At 34.1% G+C, this 23,799-nt stretch overlaps 1 pseudogene; it reads left to right on the forward strand.

Moving 5' to 3' along the window:
• The first annotated feature begins 12,221 nt into the window (after positions 1 to 12,221).
• Positions 12,222 to 13,336, forward strand: LOC141509545 (olfactory receptor 14C36-like; annotated as a pseudogene).
• The last annotated feature ends 10,463 nt before the right edge of the window (positions 13,337 to 23,799 follow it).

Here is a 23,799-nt window from a genome sequence, read left to right on the forward strand (position 1 = left end):
GTTCTGTCTCCACAAGTTGAGGAAACCTAATCCATCACCAGATGGAGAGAGGGGCCGTGGCAGTTACTGTGAACTGCAAAGTTGGAAAATCTCTTACTAATGTTAAGCACTTGAATGATCACAACAAAAATGCAACAGTAATTCACATTGCACAAAATACAGTTCTCAACAAAGTGAGTGTAAACAGTAGCAAGAAGACTTTCATGAATGTAATGAGATTTCAAGACATCAATCATGACCTACAATTTTTATGTGACTTCAGTAAGAAAAACAGGATAATCGGAGAATTTTAACAAGAAAATAAAGAATTAAACCCAATTTGAGAATATCAATATATTTTAGAGTTTAGGGAATAAGTACCAAGAGTGGCTGTTTGTGTTGCTCATGGCCTGTAAAAAGAAGAGTCAGGTATTATAATCAAATTAAAGGAGCAAAGTACTAAAATCTTTTAAGTACAGATTCCTGAAATAACATCAGCAATGAGAAAAATAATTAAAATTGATGAGCAACTGGGTTACAAGGCACAGGAATGATTTTTTTTTCTTCTCAATTTGAACAAGAAAATAAAGTCTTGAGATAAATTCATCAGATAAGTCAAGAATTATTTCAGAAACTTAAGAAAATAATGAATTAGAGAGTACATTTTTCTCAGCATTCTTAAATAACAGTGATTTGAGACCAAGAAAGAACTGAAGAACTTGAGAAAGCACTGAGATTTTGTTGTATAGTTCCCAAAAGAAACAAGTTTACTTTAATATTTATTAATGAGGGGCAGAGCCATGATGGATGCATGAGGGCAGGAATTCTAGGAAACTCCAAAAGCCATACAATTATGGCTCTAGTCAAAACTTAGAGGGGCAGAACCTATAGAAAAACTGAATGATACAATTTCCCAATCCAAGACAAGGTAGAAGATCCACAGGAAAGGTCTGTTTCACCAGGACTGGGGGTTGGAGCTCCAGAGCAGCCAGGTCTCAGCATTGTGGGGCCTAAACAAACCAGTCCAGCCTTCCAGGAATTGCCCATGGGGAACCTGGGTCCATAGCAGAGGGGGTGGTTACCACATTCCTTGTTCCAAAGATCACCAGGGATGGTTTAAATGGACAGTCATAGAACTCTGTGGCACCAGAGTGAGTGCGGAACTCAACCAATGACAGCCTCAAAGCAGCCTTGAGGATTCATGGGGCAGGACTATGCTGTTTGGCCACACTCAGATCACGATCACACTTTGGGGCCCCATACTACCATAGAATAGAAGGAGCCCTCTTCACAGCTCCAGGGCAGAGGAGAGGACATGTGATCATCCATAAACTAGAGCACAGGCAAGAGAGCAGTCATAAGAACTTGGAGGAATTAGTTTCCCTGCAGGGTGTTCCAAAAAGCCCACTAAAACCTTGAAAATGTGGTGAATCAGTCATAGGCTGAGGAAATAAGCAAACAACAGGAAAAGATGAAAATGACCATAGAAAATTACTTTGGTTCCAGGGAGGATAAATATACACAGTTAGAAGATCACAAATTTGATGCTTCTGTATCCAAAGTCATGAAGAGAAATAGGAAATGGGCTCAGGCTATGGATAAGATCAGAAAAGACTTTGAAAAGCAAGTAAAGGAGGAAGAGGAAAATGGGAAAATATATAGTGCCCTAAAAATCAAAATTCAAAAACATTTCTTCAATGAATTAGAAAAAAATTGTAAGTAAATTCATATGGAAAAAAATAAAAAGTCAAGAATTTCCAGGAATTTAATGAAAACAAAAATGCAAAAGAAGGTGGCTTAGACCTGCCAGATCTAAAAATAAGTTATCACACATCGGTCATCAAAACTGTCTGGTATTGGCTAAAAAAATACAGTGGTGGATCAGTGGAATAGACTAAGTACAAAAGACCCAAAGATAAACCCAAAGAGTCCAGCTTTTGGGATAAAAAGTCTGTCTTTGATTAAAAATTGTTGGGAAAAATTGGAAGTTAGTATGGCAGAAACTTTGATTAGAAATATCTCGTGCCCCATACCAAGATAAATTCAGAATTGATATGATTTAGACATAAAAGACAAGATTATAAGCAAACTAGAAGATCAAGGAAGAGTTTACCTGTCAGATCTATGGAAAAGGAAGCAATTTATTGCCAAGAAAGAAATGGAGAACATCATTGAAAACAAATTAGATAATTTTGATTACATTAAATTAACAGGCTTTGGCAAAAATAAAACCACTGTAACCAAGATCAGAAGAAATGTAGTAAATTGGGAAACAATTTTTACAACTAGTATTTCTGACAAAAGATTCATTTATGAAATACATAGAGAACTTAGTCAAATTTATAAAAACAACAAGCTATTCCCCAATTGAAAAATGATCAAAAGATATACGGAGGCAATTTACAGATAAGGAAATCAAAGTGATCTGTAGGCATATGAAATATTGCTTTAAATCTTTACTGATTAGAAAAATGAAAATCAAAATATTACTGAGGTACCACCTCACACTTCTCAGACTGGCCAATATTACCAGAAAGGACAATGATCAAGTTTGGAAGGGGGGTGGGAAATCTGGGATACTAATGCACTGTTGGTAGAGCTGTGTACTCATCCAACCTTCCTATAGAACAGTTTGGAATTATACGCAAAGGGCAATAAAAATGTGCATACCCTTTGATCTAGCAATACCAATACTGGGTTTATTCCCCCAAGGAGATCATGAAAAAAGGTAAATATACCACTTGTACAAAAATATTCATAGCAGCTCTGTTTGTGATAGCAAAGAATTGGAAATTGAGTCCATCAGCTGGGGAATGGCTGAACAAATTGTGGTATAGTGTTCTATTAGAAACTAGGAGGGATGAGAATTCAGGTAAGCCTGGAAGGATTTGCAGGAACTGATGCTGAGTGAGATGACCAGAACCAGGAGAACATTGTATACCATAACAGCAACATGGGGCTGATTATCAATCTTAATGGACTTCCTCATTTCAACAGTGCATCAATCAGGTGTCTGCAATGGAGAATACCATCTGTACCCAGAGAAAGAATTGAGGAGGTTTCTTTTGTTTGTTTTATTTTTAGATTTTTCAAGGCAATGGTGTTATGTGGTTTACTCAAGGCCACATGGCTAGGTAATTGTTAATTGTCTGAGGCTGGATTTGAACTCAGGTATTCCTGACTCCAAGGCCAGTGCTCTATCCACTATACCACCTAGCCCCTGGAATTGAGGAGTTTTATCAAAGACCAAAGACTATTACCTCTAACTTAAAAAAAATTATCTTATTATGCAATTTTGCTCTATCATACTTTATTTTTTTCCTTAAGGATAAGATTTCTCTCTCAACACATTCAATTTGGATCAATGTATAGCATGGAAACCATGCAAAGTCTATCAGTTTACTTTCTGTGGTGGGTGGGAGAGGGAAGTGAGATTAGGGGAGAAATTGTAAAATTCAAAAGTAAATAAATTTTTAAAAAGTAAATATAACCAATTGATAAAAGAATGTAACTCTTCAAAAAATTAAATTTACCAACTAGAAAAGGAATGCAACTCATATAAAACTCAAATCAAAAAACTGGAGAATTAATGCAACTCAGCAAGGAGTGAAATTAAGCAACTACAAAAGGAACACAAAACTTAATTAAAGAAAATAAAGGTCTAAAAATTAGAAATGGACACTTAGAAACCAATGAATCTATGAGACTACAAGATTCCTTCCATAAAAGTTAAAAGGCTGAAAAAAGTGAAGAAAGCATAAAGTACATTTTAAGAAAAACAAACAACCTGGAAAATTGATCCAGAAGAGATAATTTGTGAATTTTTGGACTACTAGAAAGCCTGGATGAAAAAAACAACCTGGAAAATTTCAGGAAATTATCAGGGAAACTCTCCAAATCTGCTACAGCAAGGAGAAAAGGTATCCACTGAAAGAATATACAGAATTTGGGGTGGCTAGGTGGCGTAGTGGATAAAGCACTGGCCTTGGAGTCAGGAGTACCCGGGTTCAAATCCAGTCTCAGATACTTAAAAATTACCTAGCTGTGTGGCATTGGGCAAGCCACTTAACCCCGTTTGCCTTGCAAAAAAAAAAACCTAAAAAAAAAAGAATATACAGAATTCCTCCATTAAGAGATCCCAGGATAAAAACTTCAAATTTTATCCCAGGATGAAACATTCAAATGGCCAAATTCCAGAATTCTCAATTAAAGGAGAAAAATCCTGAAAGCAGCAAAAAAGAAACAGTTTAATCCAAAGGAAAGCAATCAAACTTAGACAAGTCTTATCAGATTCCACAATGCAGGACTGGAGAAACTGAAGTACCATATTTCAGCTGACAAAGGACCTTGGATTACAAGCAAGAATTTACTGACCTAAAAAATTCATGTTCAGAGAAATAGAGGAATCCCAAAATTTCCTAATAAAATAGAGTGGAACAAAAAAGTGAATTCTATCTCCAAATATAGACTCAAGAGATGCATAAAAAAGGTAAATGGAAAGGGGAACAAAAAACAAAACAAATGTTAATCAAGAACATTAAATGTTATGCAAGGATATAAGGGAAGCCAAAACACTTATAACTCTTGAGAATTGTATTTCTCAGGATAGTTAAAGGGTTGAATATAGTTGGATTTAAGAAATATGGGTATGGTTGGTTGTTGGTTGTTTTTTTTTTTCATTGAAGAGGACCAAGATGATATCCCTATGTTGCAGACAAATAGCCCAGATGAAAGTAGCATGTTTACTCTAACTTATGTGTTTCAGGATCTTCACAAAAATCTATTATAGTAGAGGGAAAGAAGGGAAGGGGTGAAGACTCAGTAAATTTTATTCAATAGATTTGGCAAAGAAAGGTAAAAAGATACATTCCCATTTTGGTTTAAAAATCGCTCCTGCTCTACAGAAAAGTAGGGGAAGGGGAGAGAAGGGAAAGAAAAGGGAAGAATAGACTGATAAAGGGGAAGGCAATAATATAAGGGAAAATAAAGAGGAAGTTAAAATTAAAAAAACTTAAGGGGGGAAGTGAGTAAAATTTTGATGAGTAAGAATAAGAGGAAAGGAAAGATAAAAATATAAATGTGGAAACCATGGAGGGAAGAACACTTAGTAGTCTTTATTTAATAATGGGAATGGGTTGAACATAAAATGGAAACAGATTGCAGAATGGATCATAAACCAGAATTTTACAATATGCTGTTTAGAAGAAACACATTTGAAGCAGAGGTAAAAGGTAAAAGACTGCGGAAAAATATATTTTTCTTCAACTGAAGTAAGAAAATCAGTGGTTGCAATCCTTATCTCAGATAAGGCAAAACCAAAATCAGATTTCATTGAAAAGGCTAAGGAAGGAAAATACATCTTCTTGGCACCATTGTCAATGAAGCTATATCATTATTAATCATGTATACATCTAGTAGTATAGCATACAATTTCCTAGAGGAAAACTGAGTGAATTACAAAGAGACATAGACAATAAAACTTTAATAATGGAGACCTCAGCCTCCCTCTCTCAGGACTGCATAAATCTAAGCACAAAATTAGAAGAAAATTAAGAAGGTGAATAAAATCTTAGAAATATGAAATATGATAAATCTCATTTGAAAAGTGAATGGGAATAAAAAGAAATATACCTTTTTACCTGCAATTTATGACAATTATACAAAAGTTGACCTTATACTAGGGCATAAAAACCTTAGAATCAAATACAGAGAGAAATAATAAATACATGTAATAAAGGGTCATGGGAAGATAAATCAATGATTAATTGAAAATTTAAATAGCTTAATTTAAAAAAAATTTAAAAAAATTTAGAAATTTAAATTTAAAAATTTAAAAAAAACTAGTGTATCAAGCAACAAATCACAGAAATAATAATTCCATCCAAGTAAATGAAACCAATGAAACATCCTACCGAAATTTATGGACTTTAGCCAAGGAAGTTTTTAGAGGAAAAAATTATATCTCTAAATGCTTATATGAATAAAACAGAGGGGGCAGCTAGGTGACGAAGTGAATAGAGCACTGTCCCTGGAGTCAGGAGTACCTGAGTTCAAATCCGGCCTCAGACACTTAATAATTACTTAACTGTGTGCCCTTGGGCAAGTCACTTAACTCCATTGCCTTGAAAAAAAATAACAATTTTAAAAAATAGAATAAAAGATGATCAACAAATTTCTTATTCAGCTAAAAGAGCTAGACAAAGAATAATTAAAAGATCCCTAATTTAATATCAAATTATAAATTTGGAAAATTAAGGGGAGATAATAGTAAAATAGTAAACAAGGAAACCTCTGGCATAATAAATGAAAGTAAGAGCTAGTTTTATGGAAAAAATAATAAAATAGATTAACCATTGTTTAATCTGTTGCAAAAAAAAAAGAAAATAAAAGATAAGTAAATTTTCAGTACCAAAAATGAAAAGGGAGGAAGTTCAAGTGATACTTTGCAATTTACTTCTGTATGCCAATAATTTTGTTTACCTAAGTGAAATGGATGAATATTTTAAAAGTACATAGTGCCTCCAGAATAACAGAAGATGAAATAAAATATCTAAATAATCCCACTTTGGAAAAACTAACTGAAGAGGCAAAAGGAAGCCATGAAGAATGAGTTCTGCCAAATTCCTTTTACAGCAACAATATGATGCCGATACCTAAACAAGAAAGAACCAAAACAGACAAAGAAAATTACAGACCAATCATTTTAATGAACATCGATGCAAAAATCTTAAATAATATTGTTGCAAAGACATTTATTTCAGGTGAGCCGGGTTGTTTCAATAGTTAGAAAACACTCAGCATAACTGAATATATCAATAACAAAACTGACATAAATCGTGTTATTATATCAATAGATCCTGAAAACATCTATAACAAAACACAGTGTCTATTACTTTCAAAAATAAGAAGAAAGTATAGGATCAAATGGAGTTTTCTTTATAATAATTAGCATCATGTGTCCTAACCCATCAACTAATATATTTATTGGAGATAAACTAGGAACATATCCTATAAGATCAGGGGTGATATAAGAATGCCCATTTAACCATTACTATTCAATCAAATATTAAAAATGTGAGCTTTAGCAATAAGAGAAGAAAAAAGAATTTAAAAGAATCAGATTTGACAATGAAAATGCAAAACTTTCATTCAGGGCAGATGATATGATGGTATAAACCCAGAAAATCGTGTAAAATCATCTTGAAACAGTAAAATTCAGCAAAGTAACAGGATATAAATTAAATTCACATAAATCATCAACATTTCTACAGGTGAACAACAAAGCCCAAAAGCAAGAGATAGAGAAATTCCATTGAAAGTAACTGCAGACAGCATTAAATACTTGGGACTCTACCTCCCAAGCCAAAGTCAGAAACTGTAAGAATATAATTACAAAGCACTTCTCACACAGTTAAAATCAGATCTAAACAATTAGAAAAATGTCAATTGCTCATAGTTAGCTTGAACTAATATAATAAAAATGACAATTCTACCTAAATTCAGTTATTTATTCAGTGCCAAACCAAAACAAACTACCAAATAAGTATTTTATCAAACTAGGAAAAAATAGTAACAAAATTAATTTGGAGCAACAGAAGGCCAATATCATTGAAACTGATGAAAGCATAAAATTAATTATCTATTTAAGTGGCTTGGCTCTATCGATATAAAACCATACAATAAAATGGCAGTCTTCAAAACTTCCTCGTAAGGGTTAAAAAATAGAGGAGTGGATCAATGGATTAGGATAGGTTCAATAGAAACAGTAGTCAATGACTGCAGTAATCTAATGTTGAGAAACCAAAGACATTAGTTTCTGAAATAAGACTATGACAAAAATTGTTGGGGGAAAATGAAAAAGAGTATGGTAAAAATTCACCATAGATACATATCTCACACCCTAATTAACAAACCAAAAATACTCTAATCTAAGGAAAAGGGATATATGTATGACCAAGCTAGTAATAGAGTACATTATAAAATTACCAAATGGATGAGTTTTACTATATTAACTTTAGAAGTATTTCCTCTAATAAAACTAATGCTGCTCAAATTAGAAGGAAAACAGAAAGTTGGGAAACAATCTTCACAAGTAGGAGTTCTGATAATGGTCTCATTTCTAAAACTTATAGATCAATGAATCAAATTTATAAAGTTACAAGTCATTCCCCAATTGATAAATGCTTAAAATCATTAACTAGAGAAATGAAAATTAAAACAACCATGAACTTCCACCTCACACATATCAGACTGACTAAGATGGCAAAAAGGATAAATGATCAATGTTTTAGAGAGGTTGTGGGAGGATTGGTACATGAATGTATTGATGGTGGGGTTGTGAACATTCTGGAAAACAATATGCAGCCATACCCAAATATCAATAAACCTAATCAGACCCCTCTGGTCCAGCAATATCAATACTAGGCCTATATCCAAAAAGAAATCATAAAAAATAAGAAAAGTCTCGCATGTTCCAAAATATTCATATCTACTCTTTTTGAAGTGGCAAAGAATTGAAAATTGATGATGCCCATCTACAGGGAAATGGCTGAAAAAGTTATGGTATATGAATACTATGGAATACTTTAAGAAACCATAGATATTCTGACTCCAGAGAAGCATGTAATGAACTACAGCATCTGATGCTGAAGGAAGGGACCAGAACCAAGAGATCATTGTAAACCTTACCAACAACATTGTGAGTTGATCAGCCTTGATGGTTGTAGCTCTACTCAACAGTTGTGAGAACTAGAACAACTCTAAGTGACTAGCAATGGACAATGCTATCCCTATGCAGTAGAAGAAAAACAAAACAAAACAAAAAACCCTATAGAATCTGAATGAACATTACATTCACTTTTTAAAAATTTCTCTTATGTATTTCTTTCCTATCTCTGGGTTTTCTTTCTATTCACTTAATCCTAATTCCTCAAATAGAAAATGACTAATTTGTAAATAGGTTAAACACAAATGTGTATGTGTATAATGTTCATCTATTTGCTGCTGAGGACAGAGGATTGGGAAGGGAGGGTGGAAGTAAGTTATGTAACTTAAAAATATGCATATGCATGTTAATGAATATTGAAAACTTTCATAACATGCAACTGGAAAAAAATAAAATGCAATATCAAATAAAAAATATAGAGTCATCTGTGTCCAATGATTAAATATGGATAAGCACAACTGGAGATTTCTCTTTATGTGAGAGAATCATTGGTAAATGGCTTGCCCAAGGTCACAGACCTAGTCAATTTGAACTCAGGATTTCCTGAATGTTGGTTCAGTGCTCTCTCCACTGTGCCATGTTCCTGTTAATTAGAGGGAGTTTAAATATAGAATATTGGCATGTTGATTTTGGTGTGATGGAAATAGTCAAACAAATCATGAAAATATTGATTTACTTTAAGATCAAATGGCAAATACAAAACAAAATCAAGGGACAAAAGAAACAAATGGAAAAGGTGGAACACACCACTTTTCTCTTTGTAGGTTAGGTATCTGTGATTTTCAATTTTTCTCATTTGTCAGATATCATTACTTTATTGGGAAGTTTCCTTAACGTGTTTGTTTCTTGTAAAGCAAGGGAAAAAATGTGATAAGGGATTCTTTGGGACTGTAATGAACAAAGTAAGATGTATTTTGAAACATTTTACACAAAATTTTTGAAACTCTCTTTCCTTTATGACAGTCAAATCCATAACCACTGCTAAAGTATATCTGTATCAACTGAGTTTGTAAAGCAAATCACTTCTCAGGAAAACTTGAATTTTTCCTTTTCTGCCCTTTGAGGAATGCATGAAAAGGGCTTATTTGATCCTTTTGAGGGAACCTGAGAGATAATGAATCATATAGTCATAATATGTATTCATACAGATGCATATTAATTACTATTTTTTGAACTACAACCCAGTCCTTCTGAGTGGACGAACTGGCATTTTATTTTTACTATCCATAGAAAATTACAACACTACTGATATCTAATTCTCTGTATTTGACTGAAGATCAGGGACAATATCCCTCAGGAAATGCTACCAAGTATGAAATTGGTCTATAGAGCCAACCTCTCAAACAAACTGGCAACTTCAACTACAAATATAATAGGGAAAACTGAGGGGAAATATGCTTCCTAATAGAGGGCAATAGAATTATGACGGTCAGATAACAATGGAATCTTTAAAATTTTCTCCCAATTCAGCCTGAATTGCGCATTTTCTGGAGACCTTTGCCAAGCTAAAAAGAATTCAGCAAATCTTTGTGAAATTCAGACTGGGGAAACTGATAGCAAGAAGACCTGTTTTCTTGTTAAGGCAAGATACAATGAGATTAAATGGAATGCTCATTATTCCTTTTTGTTTTCTCTTCTCACCTTTCCATCTTTCCTCCTTCCTTCTTCCCTTCTTTCCTTTCTTCCTTCCCTCCTTTCTTCGCCCTTGCCTTTTTTCTTTCTTTCTCTTTCTCTTTCTTCTCATTTTCCTCCTTCCTTTGCTCCTTTATTTCCTCCTTTTTCCCCTTCTTCCTTTTTTCCTTTTACCTCCGTCATTCCAGCCTTCCTTCCTTTCTTCCATCTTTCTTCCTTCCATCTTTTTACCTTTCTTCCTTTCTTCTTTCCATCTTTCTTCCTTTCTTTCCATCCTCCCTTTCTCCATCTATTCCTTTCCTTATGTCCTTTCCTCCTATTTCTTTCTTCCTCCTTTTTCCTTTCTTTCTTTCTCTCTCTTCTCTGTCTTCACACTTCCTTTCTTCCTTTCCCTCTTTCTTTCTTCCTTTCTTTCATCCTTCTTTACTTCCTTACCTACCTTCCTTCCTTGCAATTTTCCTTTCTTTGTTTCTGTTTCCTTCTTCCTTCCTCCCTCCCTCCCTCCCTTCTTTCCTTCCTTCCTTTCCTCCTTTCTTTCATCCTTGCTTGCCCCTTCCCTCTTTTATTTCTTTCTTTTTCTCTCCTCCTTCTTCTTACTCTTTCTTCCTTTCTTCTCATCCTTCCTTCATTCCTTCTGTCCTTCCCACCTTTCTTTCTTCCTTCCTTCCCCATTTCCTCCTTTCATTCTTTCACTCTCTTCTATCTTTCTTCTCACTTTCTTTCTTCCTTTCTTCCTTCCTTTCTTCCTTCTAGCCTTCATTCCTACCTTTTTTCCTTTCTTCCTTCCATCTTTCTTTCTCCTTTCTTTCCTTCTTCATACCTTCCTCCCTCCCCTTTTTTCCTTCTTTCCCTTCTATCTTTCTTTCTTCTTTCCTTCCCCCTTCCTCCTTTATTTCTTGCTCTTTTTCTCCTCTTTTTTTCTCACTCTTTCTTCCTTTCTTCACACTTTTCCTTCCTTCCTTCCTTCCTTCCTTCCTTCCTTCCTTCCTTCCTTCCTTCCTTCCTTCTTTCCTTCCTTCCTTCCTTCCTTTTCCTTTTCTTGTCTTTTAACAGGACAATTTTCTCCATTGAATGCCATTCCACAGGAGAGAGTAGGGAGAGATAGGTCACTAATTTTGGTTGCCATATGAGTCTGAAGGGAAGAAAATTAAAGTAACAAGATCAGCAGAACTAGCAATGAGCTATGGCAAAAGTTAGATACAGAGAGATATTCTGAGAATTAAAGAGAATGACAGGCCATGTTAACAGACTTCACCCTCATCCTATACCTTTATGGGGTAAATATGTTGTTGTATGCATCTCCACAACTCACTTGCAAATTTCAGTCATTAGGAAAGTAAATAGAGGGCAGTGAAGGAAGAAAGAAATATTTATTTTCTATCAATACAGTAGCAAAAATAAAAAAAGTGGCTTTGAAGCAATATTTTTCAAATTTCTGATTTTCTCTTATATGTTGTTTATGGATATTCATAATGATAAAATATCCATGGGAAAGGAATAAAATGATAGGCATTTAATACTTAAAGATCATCAATTTCATTGGTGGTTCTGTTCTCAGATTATCTGTACTGATCCAATCATTAACCCATAATCAATACATTATAACCTTTAATCATCTATGACTTTAATAGATACAATTCCCAGATATAGAAATATAATTTACTAGTGAAAGTCTATAATTCTCATAAAATTTTTGAGAGTTTTCTTTGATAGGTAACTGAAGTGACCAGAATTACATAGCCAGGAAAAGACACATTCCATATCTTATGCAATAGTGATGAAGGTGGAATAATGACTTTTCATCTTTCCCCACTGTGTAGCCTTTAAAATCCCTGACTTATGGACCATTTAATTTCACTCCCTAGGTCAGTTTCTGAATCTGAAAATGTCTAACTTTACCACCATCGTGACTGAATTTCTTCTTCTGGGGTTTTCTGACAGTCAAGAACTGCAGATTTTATTTTATTTTTTTTTTGCTTTGCTTTCTCCTTTACTCAGCAGGTTTGATGGGGAATATCCTCATTGTCATCATCAGCACTTTTGACAGGAGACTCCACAGTCCCATGTACGTTTTCCTTAGGAATTTATCCATTGTTGATGCCTGCTGCATATCAGTCACAGCTCCCCTAGCATCCATTAACTCCCTAGTGAACAACAGGGTTATTTCAGTCTCTGGATGTGCAATACAAATATTTCTTCTCATTTTCCTGGCATATTTTGGATTAACTTTGCTCACCGTCATGGCCTGTGATCACTATGTTGCCATCTGCCACCCACTTCATTACACAGTGATCATGCGCCCGAGTATCTGCTTGAAGATGACCTTCACATGCTTTTTCACTGACCTTTTGTATTCAGGTTTCCATGCTGGATACACATTTCAATTCTCTTTCTGCCAATCCAATGTGATCCATCAATTTTTCTGTAATATCCCCTCTCTCCTCAAGATCTCTTGCTCAGAGACATTCAGCACCATGTTGTCCTTATTTGCCTCTGCCCTGTTGATAGAGGCTGGCTGCTTTGCCATCATCATTGCATCTTATGGTAGGATATTTTCCACTGTGCTCAAATTTCCAGTAAAAGATGACTTAAGGGGGCAGCTAGGTGGCGCAGCGGATAAAGCATTGACCCTGGGGTCAGGAGCACCTAGGTTCAAATCCTGTCTCAGATACTTAATAATAACCTAGCTGTGTGACCTTGGGCAAGCCCCTTAACCCCATTTGCCTTGCAAAAACCTTAAAAAAAGATGACCAAAGAAAAGCATTTTCTACTTGTCTGCCCTACATTATTGTGGTTTCTTTGTTCCTTTTTTCAATTGGCTTTGTACATTTACAACCAACTTCAGAATCTGGATCCATTAAAGACATAATCTTTTCAATATTCTATTCCATAATACCTCCCCTTTTGAACCCCATTATATACAGTCTTCGGAATAAGCAGATAAAAGAGGCTATGACATTTGTAATAAGTAGAAAGCTTATGCTAAATAATATAGCATAAATTCTCATTCTAATGTAAATTTCTGTACCTAATTTGTACAAAAAGGAAAAAAATCTCATCAAGCTATAATTTTGCTTGTGGGATTGTAGGATTATGAGTTGTTCTTTTTATCTTGATAGTTACAGATGAATCACTGAACTAAATGAAAAGAAAGTCCCTAGGGTTATGGGCAGCTAGGTGGTGCAGTGGATAGAACACCAGCCCTGTAGTCAGGAGGATGTAAGTTCAAATCAGAGATCATATTCTTAATAACTACCTAGCTGTTTACCCTGGGCAAGTCACTAACCCAATTGTATTGCAAAAAAAAGAAAGAAAATCCTATAGTTGTCAATAGTATTATCATATTATTTCCATTATTATCATTTTGAAGCATATTTAAAAATTCAAAATGATATCATCAATTATCCTAATGTATTTGGTAGCACTGCTTATGATATAGAAATAAGAATTCTAGGCCAGAGATAAATCAGAGGGTCTTCTTTCCACTTCAAATTCACACAGACTTTTCTGGATCCTTAGAGCAAGACTGAATTTATGTCTACTTTAGGCTTCTGCGGGTTGCTCCTGAAAGTCAATTAGGTGTCTTTCTAGACTTTTTTTCAGTATCAAGTTAAATTTTTATTTTTATGTAAAATAGAAAAATGATCAACATTGTATACAACCTGTGAATGACAAACCACTCTTGTTTCTTTGTGAAGAAAATCCTAATGGGATAAAAAAAAATCATACATGAAGAAAATGACTGAGCAATAACATCTGCTTTTCTTTTGAAAATGTCCTCTTTTAGTATTTAAATGCAAAAAAGTTTTTCCAAGAATGAATTAAGAGACTGCAGAGAATCAGGGTAAAACTTAAATTATCTCATCTAACCTGTATTTCATAAGTTTTCTGATTCAAATCTACTACTTTTTCCATTTGCCATTTTATCTCACAAAATTTGGAAAATCAAAAACATACAGACATGGATGAGGTTATGAAATCTCAAAGAGAAATTGAACATAAGGGAAAGTACTACTCTGAAAGTAGAGAAGATAAAATGAACAGATCATTCTACAGTTTATTATATAGAGAAAGAGTAGTGATATTTCCACATAGACATTTTGGGGTTGAATTGAAGCAATGATTTTCACTTTTTATATCCAAATTGGAAACATTAAAAAAGCATGGAGTTATAGGGAGTTAAGTTTCAATACTTGGGGTGTTGGGAGGGAGAGGATTAGACTGAACACTGGAGTCAATAGGATGTGAGTTCAAATTTTTTTTCAGTCACTTAATAACTGTGTGACCCTTGGCAACTCAGAACCTTGAGAGCCTAAAAATAGTTCATTACCAATCCTTCTATGAAATATGACTGAAAAATAACTTTTCACTGAGAAAAGTGTTTGAATTATTTCACAAAGAGATGATTGTAACACATGGAGACTTCTTGCTTTGCTAAGAAAGGTCAGGATTTCTGAACCAAAATTTCTGAATAAAATCAAATGGGAAAAATTATAATTATCTTATGTTTGTGTCCTATATTTCAGAGAAAATAAAGGCACCAACAAAAAAAGAAAGAAATGTAGGATAAATTTCAGTGCAAAAACTAATCAGGAGTGACTAAATTCAATGAAAATGTCCACTACCTTTCTATCATCTAGTCTATTACTAAGGGGACAAATTTGAATAAAATGAGCTGAAAGATTGAAAGAATAATTTCAAGGTCTCTGTTGTTGAACAATTGAAGGAACTTGATAATAAAAAAGAACTGCCTTTTCAAAGTACTAATATAATTTACGACGTCTTATAACTAGACGTTCTCTACTATTATAGAATGGAACAAAGAAAGTTCTTTTTCACTTTCACTAAAAATGTACTTATCATTGGATCTGTTGGAATTTATTTTGTAAGAATTACAAATACAAATGACATAAAATCAAATACATTTCTCAATAGTTACTTTCTTTTCAAATCAACGGATCAAGAATAATCTCCTTTGTAATTGTTATATTTGGCTAAGATGTTTTCTATGGTGATAATAAATTAAGTAGTTGCAACATTTATGTTTCAACTCTTTCTTTGAAAATGAGAATATCTGCTACTCTAATAAATTAGAGATTTGGTGTGAGCTGAGGACGTTTTGAGAAATTGCTTTGGATCGTTAAAGTCCCTGTCTGAATTAATTAACTTATTATTTGGTAACATAAATGAGATTTTTGTCTTCTTAAAAAGGAATACTGGAACCCAATACAATTTAACTATCATTTATTAAATACCTAGATGATGTTTTGTATTTCTAAAACTGAGTCATCCATACTGGAAATGAACATGTATTATAGAATAAAAGAAACTTAATTGAACATGGTAAATTTTACCTCTAATATTAACAAACAATAAAGCCAAACAAAAAAGAAAATCATTATCTTGACTCTTGTATTTAACTTAAAAATTTTATTTAAATCTTTTCTAATTCTATCACAATCTTACAATTAATTTCCAGGATGAAATCAATGATAGATGAAAAAATTTTACTATTATCATAATATGTTCACATGGAAATTAAAGTAATTGAACTTGTCTCCCATATTTTTTCAGAGGTGAATGAAAATTAGGAACTGAAGTTGAAGGCTTCCTCACATTCTGTAAATTTAATGATTTCTATTCTATAGAGATATTCTAAGTGTGTAATGGAGATTTCATTTCCTATCTTCTAATTATACCATGTGCTATTGTAAGCAAGTCATTTTGGTTCCCTGTCCCTCAATTCCTGAAAAATAAATTAACTTAATATTTCTAAGTGTTTTCTCATTTTTAATTCTAGACTTCAGTTATTTAAAGTTCATCAAGATTTCTTTTTTTGAAAAGTTCCCCTATTCAATATATTGAAATAATTCTTCCCCCACCCCCAATAAAAGCATTCTGAGAAAGAAGTCTTTTTCACATTCATTGAATTGAGTTTTTATCCAGGTTGAATTATCTTACCTTTAGTAAGATGGACCCTGACCCTAAAGAATTTTCCACATTGATTACACTAAGAAAGTTTCTCTCCACTAAGAATTTTGTGATGTATAATGTTTGACATTCTTATTGTCTCTCTCTCCAGTAACTTTTGCACCCAGTAAGATTTTCCTGTTCTTAAGTTTTTCTGCATTCATTGTATATCCTCTCTTTTTTTATGACAGCCATGTTCATTAATCCTTTTCATTAAACAGATCAACCAAATATAGAGATAGTGTTAAAAAAATAGGTATTAATTTTCATGAAACTGAGATGTCACATGTTACATTTGACCTAATTTTATTCATGCTTGCTTTGTGATGGAAAATAGATCATTAATTTAAAAGATACAATAAAAGCAAAATATGTGCTTCCTGACACAACTTTTAGCCCACAATAATGATGTACCTCAATTTTGATACACAAAAGTCTAATATAACAACTTAAACAAAACATGAGACTCCTATGATCATTTTATAATAAAGGAATTCCTAATTTTTGCTTTGTAGGCTGATGGAACACCTCCAAAACACAAATTATCATTCTTAATGTAAATTATAGAAATTGAGTATGTGGACAGATTCAGAACAAGCTGACATTACAACATTCAGCTAGTGAAACATAAACCCATCATGCAAATGAGGGGAGGACTTTATTTCCAAATAAATATTTGTTAAAAACTAAGCTAACTATAATGAAATATAGAAAACTTATTAATTTGCTAAAATAAATAAAATATGATATTTTAATACTTCTCTTCATTAATAATGCCTACCAGGACACATGTATATTGTCAATTGTTCTTATTAAGAAATTACTATAATAACACAGACCAAATAAAAATTGCAAATTGTGAAGCACTATGAATGGTCCATATTTTGCCACATGCTTCTGCTGCTTTCAGATGGATAACACATGCATACCTAATTCAGCATTCATTTTCAGTTGCTGCTGGTATCATGTGTTTTGAAGTACAGTCTAAAAAACCTTGAAAATATTCATGGATAAAAATATTTTAGGAAAAAAAATAGGTATTTATAGTGTCATTGTGTAAATTTCAAAGCACAATTTCCCCTCCCCCTAAGTAAAATAGAGAGCAATTCTACTGAGGGAATGTTTTGATTGTCTTATTGCATTTTGGTTTTCTCCTCTTGCATTGCTTTATTTTCCTTCTATTTTTTTTATTTTAGTGTGCAAGTAAAATGCCTGTTTAAAGTGGAAAATATTTCATGTATAGATAGTTACTGTGGATTTTAAATTGCAAAAACTAATGGAATCCAGCCTAAAATGACATAATGTGATTCAAGTAAAACATGACATGCTAGAAATAAAAAGTATAAAACACATTTCATGAATTTAACTAGTATTTTCTCCTGGGTATTTTTGTTCAGATCTTCAGAATGTAGCTGTAAGTTTTATGGAGAATCAAGGGAGAAGTTTCCATAGCAGAACTGTTAATGTGGCCTGTGTTGATTTAAGTGGTGAACCAACTGGACTATGAAACTATGAGATATTAAGAAAATCCTCCTCACTTTCTTGTTCCCCAATCATGACATTCTCTACTAGTTGTTCCTGATTAAGAATTTGCCCAAATTATTGTTATGTGTTTTCCTTTTCAAATGTTTCATCCTTTATTACTTCACAACAAAACTGAATTATGAGAAAACAATCTTCCTTATAACTTGCACACTGCTTATCCCAAGAAGATTGATAGAAAATGTCTGAATCAAATTGGCTATTCCTTTTCTTGTTTTTCCTTTCTTGCTGACTTTAATATCAAAAATTTCATTTCTAATTGGGCCACAAAACTATTCACCATCAGTTCACTTGTGTTCTGAAATAAGTTGAATAGTTCTTGAAAAAAATCAAAACAAATAATTAATTCTTCTCCCTTACTTTTTCATTCTTCTTTTTATCTCTAGTACATTTTGAAATTGATATTTTATTTTTCCAGAAACATCTTATGAAAAAGTTCCAATATTCTTCAATATACATGTGCATATTTTAAAGTTACATAATTACTTTCCACCACCACCCCCCGAACGCCCTCTTTTGAGCCAGGAATAGTTAAGAAATAGTGTACATACACATTAGTGTTAAAAACACTTATAGATTACTCATGATCAGCTTGAGGAATTAGCATTAAGGGAGATAAAAATATAAGAGAAATTTTTTAAAAAGTTAATGTAGGGGTGGCTAGGTGATGCAGTGGATAGAGCACTGACCCTGGGGTCAGGAGTGCCTGAATTCAAATCTGGCCTCAGACACTTAATAATTACCTAGCTATGTGGCCTTGGGCAAGCCACTTAACCCCAGTGCCTTGCAAAAACCTAAAAAAAAATTAAATGTAGTGTTCAACAGATTCTGAAGGGTTTTTTAATTTTTGTTTTTCTTTTCTTCCTCTGTATGGGGATATCCTTATCCATAGCTGATCTGATATGGTTGACCTAGCTCTCTGAACTGCTAAGAGCAGCTGCATCCATACATCAATACATCATATTGTTCCTAATATGTACAATGTTTTCTTGGTTCTGCTCTCTTCAATGAGCATCAGATCTTATAATTCATTCCATGCTTCTCTAGAGTCCATTCATTTACGGTTTCTTATAGTATTCCATAGTATTCAAATACTATAACATGTTCAACCATTTTTCAATTGATTGACAACCCCTCAATTTCCAACTCTTTGACATTATAAAAAGAGCTGCTATGAATATTTTGGAACCTGGGGGAATTTTCCCAATATTTTATGATTTCCTCTGGATATAGTCCTAGTATGATCAGTTGTATTGATATTTTGGCATAGCTCCACATTTCTCTACAGAATGGTTGGATCAGTTCATAACCCCACCAACAATGTATTAACATTTGAATATTCTCACAACCTTTCAAACAAGAAAATTTTTTTGTAAAAAAAGTGAACATAGTGTTCATTGAGATTCTGCAAGTTTTTGGTAAATTTATTCATTTGTTGGTTTCTTTTGGTTAGGCTTTTGCTTTGTCGGGATGGTTTTTATGTATTTCCATTTCCATTTTTGATGATATTTTAGTGATTTAGTCCTAGTAGTGGCATTACTGGATCAGAGAATATGCACAGTTTTGTTGTACTTTGGCTGAAACATCTGTAAGATGCAGAATATGTGGCTCAATAAGAAGGAAGATGTGATTCAAGATTATGAAGATAGTAACAACCAAAGGGGTTTTCATGCCCTGAAGGCTAATTATGAGCTGAAGACTTTTGGTGCATCTCAACTGCTCAGTGTTAATTGCCCAACACTGATCAACAATATAGACATGATTCTGGAGAGAGGAACTGAACATTTCCATAGTGATCTTCACAGACCATCATCAATTTATCTTAAGTTCAAGTCAATCAGATCCTAACTGAAGTTCCAACTGAAGAAGTTTTGAATGCCATTAGGCCCCTTTCAAGTGGCAAATCACCTGGTGCTGATTGTATTCCAGCTGAATCTGCATGGTGGGGGGACATTACTCATCCAAAATTTGACTGAAAATTTCCAAGGTAATATGGCATGAAGAGGTTATTCCCCAAGAATTCAAGGATGCCTCCATCATACATCTCTATAAAGGTAAAGGGAGTAGATTGTTCTGTGGCAATCACAGGCATATTTCTCTTTTTGTCAGTTAGTAGGATTTTTGCTAGAGTCCAATGGATATATTAATATTGTATTTATATTGTTTATGATAGAATTACTAGGGAGGAAAATAGGAACTATTCCTACATTTACCGATAATTCAGTTTACTGTTCCTTCAAATATATTGGGTATCAAATCAACACAATAAAATCCATTTTCTTCTATCACTATCTGTAGATTCATAGAAATCAAGAAATGAGTTCGTTAGTACAGTGCCTCAGTAGATAGAAAACTCTACCCTGGGCTCCCCTCCAGGAATTATTGAGGATCCTTTCCTCAGTCATATATTGACACTTGCCTTCTCACTCCACATTTTCCCACATCCATTCTCCCATATACACACACATATATTTTCACAAACATACACAAATAAGTATTCTCTTAGAATCTCTGGATTTCTTGAAGGCTTATAATTCTTTTGGCACATGTAGAGTTGGCCAAAATCCTATGCACTTCTCCTAGTTACTCAGACTCATGCTATAGATACATGATATAGAATCAACAAGTATCTTTCTGTCTCTGTAGCAATCATGAACTCCTTTCTCAGGCACAGATTTTAAAACATAACCTCCTCTCTGAACCAAAGATGTACCATATCTACCCTATCCTTGGCAAAGAATATTCTTTTTTCTTATGAAGAGATTACAGATTCCTGTGTGCATATGATCTGTCACATTCATCTAGGAGTCATTTGGCATTTTAATATTTCAAGGAGGACAAATGGTATGATAAAAAGGAGCTTGAAAGAACAATAAAACTATGAATTTACTTCCATCTCTGTTATTTAATGGAGTCTTGTTTCCTTGACTCAATAATAAATTAAGTATCAATTCTTCTAGATCAATCAAAGGACAGTTGAAAGAAAAATCCTCTGCATATTGGAAAGTGCTAATTAATGCTGTTGTTAGGATGTTGAAATCAGTTGGTATCAGAAAGCCTAGAATTGGACTCCTTCCTGTGACATGTTATATCTGTGTGACCTTGGGTAAGTACTTAACCTCTCTCAACCTGTTTCCTCATTGTAAAATATCATTCAAAGCACTTGATTCGTAGGGTTTTGTGAGAACCAAATGGAAGCATCTAAGCAAATGTCTTGGGTACTTCAAATATTCTAGTTCATTAAATCAATATAAGTTATATTTAGCTGCTGCAATATCATCTTTGGTTGGTTAATTTCTCAATGAAAATGAAGAATAATTTTACACAGACTTTTCTATGTGATCTCTTATGGATAGTTTATGTGGAATTAGGAAAACCTAGCTTTGAATCCCGGCACTTAAAATATGTGTGGTATTGCAGAAGTCATTTAACTGCTTAAGTTAAAATGAGGATGTTGGAATTGTTTATTGAAAATGTTTCTTTCAGCCCTAAAGATATGATCCTTTGATCACAGTTTTGATGTCATTCTCAATTTTAAACATCATGTTGATGACCAGAGTCATTGGATGCCATGGTCCAACTGAGGCAATTTTCAAAATTAGTTTCAACAGGGAAAGATAAAATTAAAATCCTGTGTGTGTTCTTTCACATTATCAAGTTTGCTTACACCTCTGATTTCTGTTCCCCTGTACTGTCCAAATTTTCTGGGATAACTTCTGACATGTCCCAATCCTGCTACCAAAACTACACCTGGGATTCTTTACTTGGATACTTTTCTTATCCTGAATCTGCAGACATACCATCTCCCATACATAATCCTCATTATTAAGATTGTTGTTTGCTTGATGAGATTGAGGTAATAAAGGAAACAATTTCTGAAGTTGCCACAATATTTAGAAGCTATCCCATTTAATCCTATTCATTGAAAAATTATATAGACTCACAAAAATAGAAATAATATTATTTATATTCAATCAGGACATAAAGAACAAATATTCTTGGTCTAGACCTATTATTCTCAATCATTGAAAGACAGAATGATTCGAAGCCCATTAACTACAAGATATCTTCCCAGATTTTGGTGATCAAAAATTTACATTTTTTGTAAGAGAGTTTTTGTTTCATATAAGTGTCTGAAATCTAGAGGTGAGAGGAGAGGAAAGTGGATAGAGGTGGAGGGGAATAGAAAAGAGACTTTTTTACTATGTTAAAGAGGCCATTCTCTGTCTCATTTCTTCCTCACCTACCCTTAATCACTAAGTAGGCATTGCCTCAGACAAACTGAGAGTTGTTAAAGACCCTAGTTTAAAAAGAGGGAAGGGACTTCCAGCCAAGATGGAGGAGAGAAGACAGGCAATGTGATTGGTGCTCTCATTCCCCTCAGAAATAACATGAGAGACCTCTTCACAGAAATTTGATCAACAAAACCCAGAAAGAGAAGCTAGGAGAAGAACACCTACCAAGAAGGTCTGTCTCAGGGGACTGTGGGTGAACTGGGAGACTAGAGCAGAGGATCAGTGCAGAGACAGCAAATGGGGGGAGCCAGAGGGCCAGCCTCAGCCATATAGACTTCAGTGAGTGGCAGGTGTGAGATTCCACTTTAGCTTCAGTCTTTGGCCAGGGGAGAGGAGCTATAGGAGGGTGAGTTCCAGCATGGAGTCTCAGAGCATGCCTGGAGAACAACCAGCTGGGCCAGGGACATGAGCTCCATACTTTCAGTAGAGCTCTTTGCCCAGAACAAACAGTAAACAAACCTCCCCCAGCCCCTCAGGGAAACAGAGTTCACTCAACAGAAACATATTAACTCCCTCCCCCAGGGCCAAGCCTAGTGTTCAAAGTCAATTCATACCAGGCTGCTGAGTACCTCACTACAGCGAAAGCAAACAGCATTCCCTACTGTCTGGCCCTTGGAATTACTAAGCCAAGTGAACAAAGACTCTAGGATCTTCAAAAGCAAACCTCTGAGAGCCAGCTCCCCCCTACCCAACACAAGATGAAAAAAGGTCAGAGAAATTGGGTGTCTATGGAGAAATACCTAAAAGAGACAGATTTTATGCCTGACAGATCTAGCACAGCTGAGGAGAATATGAATTGGTCTTCAGCCCAGAAAGACTTCCTTGAAAAATCAGGAAGGAGTTGAATAATCAATTGGAAAAATTGGGAAAAGAAATTCAAGTGAAAATTAGCACTTGCAAGAGAAAATTAGTGTCAGGCAACAGGAAAACATCCTTGGAAAATACAATTGGATAAATACAAAATGAGAATAACTCTCAGATTTTCAATTGGGCATATACAAAAAGAAAATGATTCTCTCAAATCCTCAATTCTCTCAAAATTACTTTTGGGCATATAGAAAAGTCCTTCAAAAAACAGAATGGATCACCTGGAAAAGGAGTTGCAAAAGATAAACGAAGAAAAATCTCTAAAAAAAAAAAAGAATGGAATCGGCAGAATCTAATGAATTCATGTGACAACAAGATTGTGTTAAACAAAACCAAAAGATTAGAACAAATAGAAAAAAAATGTAAAATACCTCATCAGCAAAATTACTGACCTCAAGAACAGATCAGAACAAGAGAATATGAGAATTATTGGCCTTCCTGAAAAGACTGAAGAAGAATAAAAGCCTGGACTTAATATTACAGGATTTAGTGATGGAAAATTGCCCTGATATCATAGAACCATAGGGCTAAATAGTTATTGAAAGAAAACATCAGTACCCTCCAGAAGGAGATCTTAAAATCAAAACACCAAGGAATGTTGTGGCTAATTTCCAGGACTATCAGATAAAAGAAAAAATCCTACAAGAAGTCAGAAAGAAAAAAAAATTAAATACCAAGGAGCCACATTAAGTATTACACAGGACCTGGCTGCATCAACATTAAAGGATCAAAGGGGCTAAAATGAGATATTACAAAGAGCAAGGGAGCTTGGAATGCAGCCAAGAATCC

This window comes from Macrotis lagotis, chromosome 1 (assembly GCF_037893015.1).
Source record: "Macrotis lagotis isolate mMagLag1 chromosome 1, bilby.v1.9.chrom.fasta, whole genome shotgun sequence".
NCBI classification, from domain to species: Eukaryota; Metazoa; Chordata; class Mammalia; order Peramelemorphia; family Peramelidae; genus Macrotis; species Macrotis lagotis.